Source organism: Penaeus chinensis, chromosome 8, assembly GCF_019202785.1.
Source record: "Penaeus chinensis breed Huanghai No. 1 chromosome 8, ASM1920278v2, whole genome shotgun sequence".
In the NCBI taxonomy this organism is placed as follows: domain Eukaryota; kingdom Metazoa; phylum Arthropoda; class Malacostraca; order Decapoda; family Penaeidae; genus Penaeus; species Penaeus chinensis.
In genome coordinates, this window is record NC_061826.1 from 20,471,689 (window position 1) to 20,474,188 (window position 2,500).

Below are 2,500 nucleotides of genomic sequence, written 5' to 3' on the forward strand. Positions count from 1 at the left end.
GGCGTGGCAGAGGTTTCGCACTGAGGTGCAACATTCAATAGCGAAGAGGGTCAATCGTCTTCAGAGGCTGAAATATAAGTGTACCAGACCAGTAAAAGGGCTAAGGAGGAGGATAATAATACGTTTGTCAATCCCCTTACTAAGTTGCAAGAAAAATGAGAGCATAATAACAACAATTTGTCACAAGAAGGGTAACGTGTCAGGTAGGTGTGAATTACTTGGACTTGTCACGATTAGCGAGTTCAGTAGAGTACCATCATACTCAAGAGAAAACAAAACTAGAATTCCATATCTTTGGGCTAAATAGGCAAGTATATATGCTTCGAACATATAGGCAGCTGGGCCTGAACTTAACTCTAACAGTGCGGTTCTCTGGCGCTTCAATCGTATGAGCGTAAGTAACATCTCGGTGCGGCGGGCGCAGGATTCATTCGTTTACGGCCGGTGATAATAACTATGTAAGCCTATATGAAGTATGATGCCCATTGTGCATTACCAGCAATATGATTATTTGCAACAGAAGAGGCTACCATCAGTCAGATACAGGTTACATATTCACCAATTCCTTAAACTCAAGAAGCATAAATTCTATCAGAGATGAGGATAAGATATCGGACTTCGAGAGGACGTCTTGAAAGCGATTTAGGTTCAGTTATAAGTAAAATTCATAATCGTAGAGTGAATTCCGTGTAGAGTGGGCAGGTAGGTGGGTTTGGGCCTAAGGCAGGTAATCGACATGTATCTTAAAGCTATGTGTGAAAAAGCGAACGATTAGCGTGGGAAGTATAAGAAAATACAGGTGTTGTGAAAGACAGAACGATATATACCCATTCATAAAGGAAGTAGGAGAAAATAAAATATAATGAACTGCAATGTGAGGACAACTGTAATAAACATTAGATAAAACACTAATAGTAGAGAAATACAATAGCAATTAAAATATGGTCAGGGACGGGGAATGAGGTGTGAGATGTGGTGTGTCACTTAAGTTTGATCTCAGAATGTGACTTCATTTGTTGTGTTGAAAAAACAATGGTTGACAGCGAGAAGTATATGTATTATATAGTAAGTAGTTTGTGTTCGTTGAGTGGCGTGAACTTGAATTTGAAAGAAAGCAACTCGTATGTAAGGTGTGGGGGGATATAGGGAGGGCAGTAGTTAATGTGGCACTAGTAGGTACACTTACTTTTGATAGTATCGAGGAAGTATTGGTGGTGGTAGTTAGAACTGCGACTTCATTGCTGTGCTGACGAGGGTTCATGAAGACTTGGCGAGGTAGATGAGCCAGATTAGCTAGTGTAGCGGCGTAGAGTGCGGGAACATCAGCGACTTCGTCAGGAGGGTAGTACAGACGTGAGAGGTCAGCACGAAGTAGAAGGGTAGACATGGTACAGGTAGGCGCGATCGAAGAAGACTTGGTAGCGATGGCTGGGCGCTAAAAGAGGCGAGGAGGCACTTCGACAGGAGTAGCTTGTGGGCAGAGAGCGTGGATCGGCAACAGGCGTCGGCGAGGAGCGTGGTGGTAGGTGAATTACCGTCGGCGATCTGAGACTCTTGATCACCACTGCCATCAGATGTAAGCGTACGAGACCACCGCAAGCCACCAGATGTAAGCGTAAGAGAGATGGTCTTGAGCGGTCAATGAAAGGGGTCTTCGCTGGCTGATTTATAGATATGAGACCCCCCTAGAGACCCCCGTGTCCCCGGGTGAAGGACGAGGTGTTGGAGCTGGACCCTGTGTGGCTTGGCCTGTATGTCGTGTCTCCCTCCTTCGTCTTACGCACGTGTCCTTTTATGCGGCGGTTCCCTTCGAGGGCGGATGTTTATTCCTGTGCGAAAAGAGAAAGCTAGGCAGCACCTGCATACTAGCCTCCAGGTTAGTACAGTGGTAACGTGTCGGCCTCTCATCCGAGGGGTCGGCGGTTCGCGCCCCGCCCAGGCGCGAGAAGTTGCAATTGTTGCCAGGAGATTAAAGCTGTGGCTGGGCACCACGGCGGGTAAGGACTAAGCCGAGTCAGCACCAGCTGACACACGTTAGCGAGTCGACATTAGTCGACACAGGCCGGGCTCGCCTCATTGGCATAGCCCGGGCGAAGCTCAGCTTCACATATCGGACTTATCCTTACCTGCGTCCTGCCCAAGGAGAAGGTCAGCTGCTTGGACGGAGGTGTGAAGTGCGCCATCCGGTCTTGCTACGTATTGTTGACATATATATATATATATATATATATATATATATATATATATATATATATATATATATATATATATATATATATGCGCGCGTGCGTGCGTGAAAGGGGCAGCTGTGCTGGGCTCTCCTCAGGCGAATGTCCTTTCGGTCGCCAGCGAGTTTGACAGGAAGTGTCTCGTTGTCTTTAGCTATTATTACCATTACGGTTATTGTTGGCATGGCATTATAATCATCATTGTTGTTTTTTGTTGTTAGCGATATCACTAACTGTACTAAAAGTAATCATTATTAGTTGTAGTACTATTG